Genomic DNA, 12,915 nt, shown 5'->3' with positions numbered 1-12,915 from the left:
TATAACACCACCTTCTACACCCATCAACCACCAACGCCAACTTCCTTATTATCATCATCATCCATCCAAGACCCCAGCTGGACTCAAACCATACCAACCACCTTCACCCATCAAAACCCTACTACTAAAACTCGTGGATCCGATCATCAGATTGGAGTAACCAAGAACCCCAAGAAATGTACCCGAGCTTCCCGTCGTGCACTCACCACCGTCCTCACTACCGACACCACCAACTTCCGCTATATGGTTCAAGAGTTCACCGGCATCCCCACCGCTCCCTTCACCCGCCGCCTCGACCTCTTCTGACCCAAAATTCAATCTCAACACCTACACACACCCTTTCTTAATAATATTATTAATCTTGGCAGTTGAATTCTAATCAAAATTCGTCTCCGAAGTTTAAATTCATTTGAAATTCATCTTTGGAGATGAATTTCAAAATAGCTTTAAAAACCATAACTTTGAAAACTCACGTTGGAGACGAAAACAGCTTGAAACATCATGTTAAAGTTGGTTTTCATTAGGATAAATTTGATGTAAAAATTAACGTTTAAGACAGATTTGGGATGCAAACTAGCGTGGTAGGTGGGAATGGAAAACACTTGGCAGATCTTGATTGGTCCACGAAAATTCACGGGAAAACCTCAATGCCACGTGAAAGTTGAATTTGGTGGGCTATTTTTGAAAATTAAAATCTCACAAACTATTTTACATTTTATGTCTCTTTAAAAAGGCTATTTAGGTAATTTTCTCTAAATATATTGGTAAAGACAAAAAAAAAATTGTAGAGAATAAAATAATGGTTGTTAAAAAAAAGAAATAAATCATTTGAAATACAAACATTTCGTTCTTTTAAGTTTTAAATATTATTACTTCATTACCTATTCATTGATATAATCAATATTAATTTATTTATTAATAGTAATTAGTATTGTACATATACGTAAGTTCAGTTATGGGTATTTTTGGCAAAACTAGCAAGAAGCTGGCAGCTGTTGTTTTGAAGCTGGTAGCTGTAGCTTTTTAGATATATTTAAGGGTATGTTTGGCAAAACTAGCTGCTAGATGTAATTGGAAGCTGGAAGCTGAGCTATAGTTTTTTATATATATATTTAGATGTTTGGCAGAGTAGCTAAAGCTAGGGGTGTTCACGGTCCGGTTTTGACGGTTTTTGTGTCAAACCATGAACCAAACCGTTAGTTACGGTTTTCATAATTGAAAACCGAAACCGAACCGTTATAAATCCAAACCAAACCAAACCGAACCACTACTAACGGTTTGGTTCCGGTTTGGTTTCACGGTTTGAACTTTTTCAACCTTGTACAAGTTGTAAACGTTATGCAAGTTACGTTGTGTTATTAATCTGACCCATTCTGGTGATAATTCTTCATCGTAGCTTTAGTGAGCTCTTCAGCACACTTTTACCTTGATAAACAAGAGTGTAAGTATATGATATATTTACTACTATGCAATTTATTTTAGACATTTTAGAACCAGAAAAGAAGTAATACTATGCAATGAAATATTTGTGAACTTCCTAATAGAATTTGGTTTGTTAGGAAGCGAAAATATGCTACTCGGATAGGATTCAGTTTTAAGGCTACATGTAATCTACTCTTTTATATCATAGCATAATTATCACATGTTATTTAGCCCACTTTGCATTAGGCCTAACATGTGTGTGTATAACTATATTCAATTAAAAAACATAATTATAAACTAACGGTCCGGTCCGGTCCGGTTTAATACGGCCGGTTTTTGGTATAAACCGCAAACCGAACCGTTCATTACGGTTTGAAAATTTTGAAACCGACCGACCAAAAACTAGAATACAAAACCAACCGTGAAACCGAACCGATGACCGGTTTGGGCGGTTTCACGGTTTGAAACCGAACCATGAACACCCCTAGCTAAAGCTGTTAACAAAATGTATAAAATTATAAAAATGGGCATAACTAAAAACAATAATAGTAAATATACTTATTTTGGAAGATTATTTACGTAAATTAAAATACTAAAAGTTTGTAACTCTTTCTAAACGTTGCTAATAGAAGTTTTAAGCTTTAAGTTTTCTCCTAACCTAAAATTTTCGAACTCCTTGACCCAAACTAGACTTTTAACTTAGTAGGAGCTTTTTCTTAAAAGCTGAAAGCTATAAGCGTTTAAAAGCTTCCTGCCAAACATACCCTACATCTTAATTCAAACTATTATTATTATATATAACAATTAGGAAGTTTGGTGCTGCTAAGTGTCAACCGGACCACTTGGCGACACCGTATATGCCCATTGTTATTTTGTTTTTCGTTTTTTTTAATTTCGACATTGCACGTACATAACGGACCAAATTCGCGTAGACTCACAACCTTAACGTCTATGGCCGACAATGCTTGGTTTTATCAACGTCCAATTACCGACCGACACCACCCCATTGGTCCACAATTTTTATTATTATGATTATATTTTTACCGTCTTTTTAGCTTCGGTACGTAACTAAATTAACCGAATTCGTGTCAAGATACCACCTCAAGACCTTGGACCAACGACACTTGGGTTTTACCACAGCTGAGGTTTACATACCAAATAAACATCAAATATTTTTATGTAAATTTAACAAATTATTTTTTGGGTTTTAACGCTTAGGTTTTACCAACGATGTATATACCTTAAAAGACGAGGGTAATCGATAATGACTTAATTCACGTCGTATTACCATCATAACACTCGTGTTTTACAACACCCAGGTTTCAACGCTAGGGTTTTACCAGCTGTCCCGGCGCAACGCGTCGGGTAAACTCTTGTTGTTTATAATTCCTAAAACCTCATTACGAAATATATAACATTGCATTTATATAAGTTGTGTAATACACTAGTTTCTAACCTAACATTTTACAATATTTTAAGTAAGTTATATGTTGTTGTGTTCAGGTGGGGTTAACGTGTTCAAAGTTTTAAATCAAACGTTAATTTTGCGGCTTTTACTAGATTTTAACTTATGTTTTTGTGTCTTAAATAAGATTATGGTTAAAACAAAAATTTATATTGATGTTTTGTAAAAGAAGAAACCAAATTATGTTACGTTGTGTCATGTTATGTCATGCCATGTATGTTATATTATGTTATGATTTGTTTCGTTTGAAAGAATCATAATTTGGATCTTGATAGCTTGAATAAGAATGAGGATATTCGTAACATGCTAACCGTATTATTAGTTTGGTAACAATTAATATAGTTATTAAAGATCAAGTGTCATCGATAAACTATTTATAAATTATACTACTAACACTTAACATTTTTGGACTAAACTATTACATTATCACAACATCCCCTTCTCTTGACATTTTTTACCTCAAAAACCAAAAGAGGGAAATCATATACGAAATTCATCACTAAATTCCCATGTAGCTTCTAAAATTGGCAAATCAACCCAGTAAACTAATAGTTAAATTTGTAACAACTTTATTGCCTATGCGTACCATTGTTTTGTCGAAAATAGCTCGTGGTTCTAAATGGAATCAAGGACTAGCTGGTGAGGGCTAACTTGGTTGATGAGACCCATGAGTGAGTTTCAACAGTGATACGTGAAATGTAGGAATGTAGGATGGAGTTGAGACTCTCTATGGAGGTCGAGACAATAAGCGACGGCTCCAATTTTCTCGAGAATAAAGAAAGGTCCATAGTAATGCGGACTTAGCTTCTTGTTATGTTGCAGGTTAAGGGATGTTACGCATACGTTCTCATTTTGAGGTAAAACCCGTCCCTGGCTATAGATTATCGGTGTCACATGTTTCGTTAGATTCCCGAGGCTAGTTAATCAATCATTTTTAGGATTCTGTGCATAGCTAGTCTTCTTTCTTATATTTGGTAGTTTCGTGTGTTCGTTTTAGTTTTCCACCCAATTTTTATAAGTTTATTTGCTATTTACTTACTTTAGTTTCTGTTAGTTAAATCAATTAAAATCAATCACATTAAATTAATCAACCAGGACCAAATAGAGGTTTATTATCAAGAGCTGTCAAACGTGTTTGTGGGTTTGATATATAGACTTAATTTATTGTGCTGCTACATGATTGGTAGACTTTATGTAGTGTGAAGTGTGCTTTGGTTTTTCCCTTTTTTAAACTTAAATTGTGAATGTTTTCATAATTAATTTTATATACTATGTTACACATCAAGTATTCGCATTCCTCTAAAGTGTTGTATAGATAGTTGTCACACTTATAGTATTCACATGTGTAGTTTCACATATTGGTGTGCGAATACTTGGTATATGAATGCTTGACATGAGATAAATTGGTGTGAGAGTACTTAGTGTCACATCCTAACGTATGGTGGAATATGTTGGGGTGTAACGTTAATTATTCAGTAGTTCCGGAGACACTTATAAAAAGTGATAATAACTATTGATTTATTAATAAAATTCATGTACACATTTACGATAGGTAAATCATACAAATATTTCTTATATTTGTATAACCTAAAACCAAACTAAATTATCTTCTCGAACATTCAAACCTTCAACTAGCAAACTTGTAATATACGTAAAAATATAGTTTGGTCAACATATAGTTGGTGAGAAATACACAAGTTTGTATAGGATTGATTTCTTTTGAGAACCGCTTTGAGTTTTAAGAACTCGAAAGAACTCAACGTAACAACTTTTTTTTTGAATTTTTTTTACACATGTGTAATACGCAAGTGTAAGTAATGTACAAAAAATTACCGTAATTTTTTACACACCGAATCGACTTTTTACACATGTGTAACTAAAGTTTAAACCTGTGTAATCAACAAAAATATTTATTCTCTCTCGTGATTCATTTTTTAATCAAATTTAATCTCATCCACATATTCCAACTCATTTAATTAAATGTGTGGTCTAAAATTGAGTTCTTAAAGTTCTTACAACTCATCAAGTTCTCAAAATATCCCTCCCCAGTTATATATATTATAAAATAGAGCAATTCATATGTAAATAAGACAATTACATCACCAATGATATGTACAATTACAAAATAAAAATAGATGTGGACCCGTTCTAATTAGCACAAAGATAACATATTTAGGTAATGTATGGATACTAGATGAGAATAAGGATGAGGTCAAACCAGCAAACAATAAAATAAACACATAAGCATATAACATAATATCAATGGGCAATTAATCGATAGACACATAATATCGAATGATGGTTGAGGAAATGTAAGCGTAAATAGTTGAGGTTGATATAAGGTACACATGTTACCCCTAAAAAGTAAGAGAGGAAAAGAGGTGTGTAAAACTCACTTGAAAATTATGCGAGCGAATAAATGGATAATAAAGAAGTAGGTATAAGCGAGCCGAAAAATCCAGATTTAACACAAAACCCTAACATGAAAGATTAATAAATTAAATTGAGTTCAATAATATAAAAGAATTATGTGGCTAAGGGTTAACTAAAATATGAAGTTTTCAAATGTAAAACGAAATATTTACGTTTAAGCGAGTGTTGGATTTGTGTTCGGTAAGAATGTTGATATGAGATCGGATTTGAAACTGACATCCCCGAAATGTTAGAAATAAGACGAGATGAAGATAAATAGGAAGTTAATTGCATCAGAACGTTTGATAACAAAAATCCCCAAATTTAAAGTAACATAAACCCTAATATGAATTTAATCCAGTTGGATGTTGAAATTCCTCAATTCATCGGAACTGAATGAGGGCTTTTGATCCGTGGATAATTTGGAACATAAAGCATGTACGAAATTAACCCAGAATTCGGATAGGAACTAGGAGAATCGAAAAGAAAGACAAAGGTTGACTACCAAAAGTCAAAGTAGCAAGAACTTGAGAATCACACCACATATGGATGAATTTAGAGTAATAATCGGTACTGAGTAGAGAAATAAGGTCTAGGAGTGTTGGTTTATATAGGGGCTTCTCAATTATGAAAAAAAAAAGTAAATTAAGGGTAAAAGATCGCAACATAGTGGACGAGTTAACGAATTCATGATGGGTAATTGTCCACAGTATTTCTTGGAGGCTAATCTAGAAAAACAACTCATTTGGGAATGATTTGGTGAATCAAATCTAAGTTAATAAATTTTCAGCCGACAACTTGGCATGTCGTCGCGACGGGGTTATCTCTAACTGTCGCGTTGCGCGGCGTACGAGGGGAAAAACAAAAAGTTTCGTAAATTACACTTTTGACCCTTAGACTTTGATTAAATCTAACTATACTAATAAAAGAAAATAATGAGGATGATGTGACAATCTCACATTCATTCTTGGCCTAATCTCTCTTCTCATTCATCCTACCTATCCATGGGTTATGGAGCAAACCCATATTAACAAATGAGTTATAATTTCCTTTCTAATTCTCTAATCTTTCATCTCATTCATCCTAACTATCCTTTGGTCATGGGTCAAAATAATTTTGCCAAATGGGCAATAATTTAATTTCTAATTCTCTAATTTCTCATCTTATTTATCCTACCTATCCATGGGTCATGAGATTAAACAACTTTGAGAAATGGGTTATAATTTCTCTTCTAATTCTTTAATCTCTTATCTCATTATCATAGTTATCCACGTGTAATTGGTCAAAACAATTTTTGCAAATGTTGTATATAAAAAAAATTCGAATTTTTAAATTTGAGATTCTAGACTTCTTATTGTTTATACTATATATTTTATCTTCTTTTTATCTATAATTTTGTTCATTCTTTCATATAATGGATCTTTTTTATCTTTATTATTTTACAAATTTCGTGTAATACACGGGTTCAAAAACTAGTTCAATTATAATAAAAAATACACGAAATTGAGTTTGCAGAATATTCCAACAATATTAAAGAATATAATTCGATATGATTAACGTAAACGAACTTGAAATAATAATCTCACATTAACAAATAAAAATCCTAAAATTTTAAACGGGCTGTGTTTTCGAGTTTAGAAATTGATGAATATCACACTTAGCATGTAAACACTTGATGTTCAAATACGTGGCAAGCGAGAACTTGGTGTGCGGGCACTTTATAGAGTATTCACAGAGTATGAAGTTTGATAGTTTCACGCATGAAGTTTGCATAGATTCGAGGAGCAGACGGTGATAACATAGTTTACTTAGTTATACTGACATGTGCATTCTAGATCCCTTCTTTTATATGTTTTTGGGGTGGTATGCATTCTTGGCAGAATAGGTGATAGCGAAATGTGTTTTCAAAGTAAAGTAAACATGTTTTATACTTAATATGACAGTTTTTTTCAAAGTAAAATGAAAAGGGTAATGACTTTTTAAAGATAGTATAATATTGTCAACTTTATTATATCCCTACAGGGACTAATTGTTATAGTGGATCTTATATTGCTTCTTCGGAGAAAGTTCAATTGTTATAGCATATGTTTTATAGCTTCCAATGTGAAGAGTTCAGTATAAACATTTACCAACCAAGCCGTAACTAGAATGCAATACCTTTGTGGCTTGACATGGTTGTACAACATGCAGTTATAGATGGAATGATGATGGTCACTCCTAAAAGGGTTATTGTCGCCAGATTAAAGAAAATAATAATTTGACTTATGTGTGTAGTGATAGTATGACTGTTATAGACGTGATGTTTTGAGACTTAATTATGATGCTGATGACTAAAGTTTTTAAGTTTAAAAACTATGGTGCATGTGTAAACTCAACCATTGTGACCCCTAGGTTTGGGGCATTACAAGTTTAGAGTATTCATCTTGTAAATGATATAATGATAGTCCCTCTTGGAATTGTTTATTTTCTCTTACTTTTATATATATATATATATATATATATATATATATATATATATATATATATATATAGGGGATGGATCTTGCGAGAAATGATATTACAGCGAGAAGTGAAGGTATAACTCTATTAATCCTTAATTTCACTGCATTTCTTATGAAGTTACCTACATGTATGTAGGTTGTTTGTATTTATGTCTTGGCTACACACATTCAAACCTACCTACACACATATACATACGTACCTACACACATACAAACATACATACACCTTCACTTCTCTCTGTAAAAAAATTTCTGAAATAATCCAATACATATATATATATATATATATATATATATATGTTCGTGTTAATCATCATAGAATCTAGCTTCACTACCTAGACCTCACTAAATCTAGTTTTTGAATGTTTAAACGTAGTTTAAAACATTCACTTTGTTTAATGGGGTTAAAACCTTTTTAGTAATAAATTATTTATCTTTACTTTCCTGATAGGCTATCGTAATAACATTTGTATTGGTATATACGGCTATCCGGCTAAATTACCCTATCTTTTTTTAAAAGACATTTTTTCATCATGAAGAAACATTCATTTATCAAAACCTTGGAATAAAGCACACATTTTGTCATATGACAATATCGCATTCTAGACCACCGTAATAACAGTTAGACATACTTTCTAACTATCAGAATGGAGAAGTCTTATTTTAAAAATGTTTCTTATACGTGAAGTAGTGTTCATTATTGTATTTTTATCAAAACATCCTTTAACAAGGTTTGTTTATTCCATCTAAGATCAACGCTTAGGCTTTAAAGAACCCAGATCTTAAACCTTGCATCATTCTAGCTTAAATGGTAGATAAGACGACTTCTAGTTCTTCTGGGTTAAATTCGCAGAACCTACGTACTTGAATTTTATTGAAAATAACAAGAAGGCGACTAAATACGCTTGGACATAATCTTCACACATTCATAATCGTGAGAATTGAGCTACTTGCGAGTGAGGAAACACTTGGGAATGGGGCTCGGGACGTTATGGGTTATATGAGAGTCAAGTGAATGCTCAAACTGAATCCCAAATGGCCCTCATTGTAGGATAATTTAAGCAATATAAAATATTTATTTCTTATTGTACCTTTTACTTCATTGTATAAAAATCTTAATCTCTAGTCTAATTACAACAATACTTTTAATTGCTTTGAATCATTGACAGGACAAGAATGATCATTCGATCATAAATGTTTTTAGTTTTTTTATTTATGTATGTTGTGTGAAAAACAAGATAAAAAAATCATTGGAGGATTTTTATATGGAATCGAATATCTAGAAAAATTAGGAAATAAAATATAATTTTAGAAAAAATAATTTGAATTCAAGATTTCCACACTATTCAATAATCTAAGGACCACAACTTATATTGAATCCCAAATTATTATAATTATAACTCTAATTACGGAATAATTGCACGCCTAATGGTCCCCTTAAACCCCCATCTCCTTTTCTCATCAGATTTTTTTCTTTAATGTCTTGTATATGTTTAACTAGTTTTTATCTCTCGTATTATGAGGTTGTTTCTTTTTCATGTCTAATAATTATATCTTTTTGGATTTTAATTTTATTTATTGTAAGAAAGTTAATAATATACTCAGGGTTTTATGATGAAAAAATTTCACAAATAAATGAGATGTATAATCCATTTAAAAGCTATGGGTTTGGTGAAACCATGACCTGCTTATTTTTTCTACTGTAAAATTGTTTCTTAATATAAATAATATTTTTTTCTAAAAAAATTAGATATTAATTTTTAGTATATCCCTATTTTATAGGATTTTCATATAAAATATTTTGTGAGATTAATTTTTAATATAATTAGATGTTATAACACGTTTAATGTTATTTGGGTTTGGTGAGACCCATACCCGTAAATTCGAGTCCAATACATGAAAAGTATTCATTTACGAATAAAACAATCTGGTGGCTTGAGAGAATGTAAGAGCAACCAGAGAGCTTGTAAACGTTTTGTTTATATATATTTAAGATTAATATTCGTAATTCTATAGTTTTTCTTTTCTTTTTCCTTTCTTTCTTCTTTTTCCTTTTTTTTTGCGCGCAACATGTATTGTAATTTATTAGCATTCTTATATGTTGTTTTACATTATTTGTTTATAATATTTATATCTTTTTAAATAATGGATATTAATTTCTAGTATATCCCTATTTTATAGGATTTTCATATCAAATATTTGATAAATTAATTTTTAATATAATGAGATATTATAATATCGTTTAAGGGCTATATGTTAGAGGTGGCAATTTGAATAAGTTGGGTTGGATTAAGGTGATGGGTCATGATGTGTTTTGGTCAGGATGGTTATAGGTTAGGATGAGTTTTTTTTTTAAAAAAAATGCTATGATGGATAAGGTCAAGATGGGTTAAGTTAATCCATCTTGACAAGGTTAAAATACCAAGGGTTTCAAAAACCTCTCAAAAAATTAAAAAAAATAAATAAATAATATTATAACTCAAAATATAAATAATAAACAAAAAATGTAAAACAATTAAAATGTTTCCCCCCGTCATTCTGGTTCATTAAAAAAAAGAAACTAAGACATTTCGGTTTAGCTTTAAGGTTTAGTTTAGCTATTAGGTTCCGGTCTTTTCAGTTATTTTGTTTTGTTTTGGTCGGTTTTTTCTTTTTCATTTCGATTCAGGCTCGGTTAATATTTACCGTTTTGGTCGGTTTTTTCGGTTTCAGTGATTCCGTTTTGTTTTGGTCAGTTTTTCAACTTCATTTCGTTTTTATCGTTTTGATTCATTTTGTTTAATTTTGGTCGGCGACGTTTCAGTTTTTTTGTTTCGTTTTGGTAAACTTTCCGATTTCATTAGGCTATTTTTATTTCGTTTCGGTCAGTTTTTTGGTTTCACTTCGGGTTTTTGTATCGTTTTGGTCATTTTTCTATTTCGGGTCAGTTTCGTATCAATTTTTTTGTTTCATTTTGGTCGGTTCGGTGTTTTTGATTCATTTTGGTCAGCTTTTTGATTGCATTTCACTTTTTTTTCTTTTGGTCAATTTTTCGATTTTTTTGTATTGTTTTGGTCAGTTTGGTGTTTTTGTTTCGTTTTGATCAGCTTTTCAGTCGCATTTCGTTTTTTTCGTTTTGGCCAGCTTTTCGGTTTCATATCGTTTTATTTGTTTCATTTTGGTCGTTTTTCTATTTCAGTTTTGTTTTGTTTCGGTTTTTTTGTTTCGTTTTGGTCAGCTTTTCAGTTGCACTTCACTTTTTTTTGTTTCTTTTTAGCCAGATTTTGGTTACATATCGTTTTTTTGTTTCGTTTTGGTCATTTTTCTATTCCGGTAGAGTTTCGTTTTGGTTTTTTTGTTTCGTTTTGGTCGGTTCGGTGTTTTTGTTTCGTTTTTTTTGGGTTTCAGTTGAGTTTTGTTTCGCACGTGATAGTTTGGGTTTTGAATTAGATAAATTTTGGATAACTTGGGTATTTTGTTTTGACATATTTTAACCTATAAATGAAACTCACTTGTATTCTGGCTGATGTTGACCACCTTTGATCAATTTTTAGTAACTAGACGGAGCTAAAGAAACTCCCCTCAGCGTCAGATCTTGTAGCGAGTACTCGAGGAGTACTTGGCCTTGTAGACCTACTTTTACAACATTGATCCTAACCCATTTAACTTTTAAAGTTTATCCATCTTGACCCAAAACAACCCATTTGGGTTGGGTTTGCCACCGTTAAAACTACTCCCATTGGCAATCTCACAATCTCAATCTTACATTATAAAATTAATTTCTCTCTCTTCAATCTACATAATTTAACTCATCCCAATCTTTTATACACATTCATAACACATCCTAACTTAAAAAAAATGTTTTTTTAACAAAGTCCGTTTTTAATAAAATTTATATCGGAATGTTCATAATTTTTTTTAAGAAATATCGTGTATTTAATTATTTTTTTAGTTAGAATATTAAAAGTTAATTAAATAATTAAGTTATCGGGGGTTAGTTTAGATTGCAATATATGTTTGCTCCGCCAACCTAGATTGCCAATCTAGATTGCATTATTTTCTTTTTTCAATTTCTTTTTTAACTTTGGACACACCAATCTCATTATGAGATTGCCAATGAGGGTAGTCTAAGGTTTGGTGAGACACATACCCATGAATTCGGGTCAAATACATGAAAATTCTTCATTTAAAATTAAAGTAATCTGACAGTTTGAGAGAATTTAGGAAGCTTTCGTTTATATTTATTTAAGATATGTAAAAATAAATATATTCATATATGTAATAATTTTATATTTGTTTAGCAAGACGTCTTTTTTAACTCAACACGGAGTATTATTTTTTTTTGTAAATGTACCACTTAAAAAACTCTTACTTGATATTTACCTTCGGTATAGTTGTTATATGTTACTATAACTGGAGTAAAGGTGTTTTATACCTAAAAGTTAGAATCATTTACAACTTGAGACTTTTTAACCAACCTAATTTGTGGTAACGAGAAAGTTGTTCCATGATCATGTCGTATTTATCTAAAGTTACAAATAATCGTGACACACCTTTTATATGTCAACTGATAATATACAACTTTTGAATCGCACTCAAGATCTATATATATTGAAAGAATTTTTGGATACCTCATTAAATATATAATAATATGGCGTCATATGTTATTATGGCTGGATTTATCGTATTTTATATGTACATACCGACTCATATAAGAAAACAAAGTCGATGTGTGATAATGTTTGCCACTTTGTGAAACATGTATCGTGTATGATATATAATATCTACAATTTACAATTTGTTATTGTTGATCAGTTCTTCATGTAAGTGATAGAAAACATGATTAAAAATAAACTTATGAACCTGCTACAGCATGGAGAGTAGTAACCGTAGAAGAGTATGATGTAGTCGACATGCTTGAATTATTGATCGAGTTACCCTTTAGGATGTATAGTTAAGGATGGTGTTAGGTTTCTTGAGAGGAACCCGGTTTAGGAGAGAGGAGGCACACAAAAAAATTGTTATATGTGTGAGATTAGGTTATGATGTTAATATTTATATCTTTTTATATACATCCAAGGGGAAACCCTTTATTAGTTAATTATAGGTAATATGTCCCATCAACAATTACCAAAC

Source organism: Bidens hawaiensis, unplaced genomic scaffold (genome assembly GCF_021521415.1).
Source record: "Bidens hawaiensis isolate Kalapana, Puna unplaced genomic scaffold, B.hawaiensis_p1.1 tig00047000_1, whole genome shotgun sequence".
NCBI classification, from domain to species: Eukaryota; Viridiplantae; Streptophyta; class Magnoliopsida; order Asterales; family Asteraceae; genus Bidens; species Bidens hawaiensis.
This window is presented reverse-complemented; position numbering follows the sequence as displayed.